The sequence below is a fragment of the Pygoscelis adeliae genome, unplaced genomic scaffold, assembly GCF_000699105.1.
Source record: "Pygoscelis adeliae isolate BGI_AS28 unplaced genomic scaffold, ASM69910v1 Scaffold861, whole genome shotgun sequence".
Taxonomy (NCBI): domain Eukaryota; kingdom Metazoa; phylum Chordata; class Aves; order Sphenisciformes; family Spheniscidae; genus Pygoscelis; species Pygoscelis adeliae.
The window spans coordinates 79,963-80,440 of NW_008824068.1; positions in this window are offsets into that span (position 1 = coordinate 79,963).

Sequence of the window (478 nt, forward strand, 5' to 3'; positions counted from 1 at the left end):
GTCCCCTCTAGCTGTCCGGTGATGCTTGTCTGTGACTCCCAGCCGCGAGAATCGCCCCGCAGAGGAACTCCTCTTCTCCAGCGAAGCACACCAAGGCTAGTTTCCTTTTTAAGGGTGTCACTTCAGTCATCCCGCGGTAGGCGGTTGTCTCTCGACAGGACTACAACGCAGCTAACGACGATAAAATGGTCTGTGCGTGCGTGTGTGTATATATACGTGTATAAAATGTAAGGAGAAAAGTAATCCTTTGCTGAGCCTATTATGTACTTAATCAGGTTTAAATATTGTGCAATTCATTTATAGCTAGCCTAAAACTATGCCAAATCACGTGCTCTGTCATCCGTGTCCGAGAAGTGATGGGTTTAAGTGACTTCACCGTTTGCATTCACAGCAAGATGCATAAATAATAACTGTAACAAGCTGTAACTAACAGACATTGCTTCGGCGTCCGACCCTCCTCTCCGCTCTGTCTCCTGAA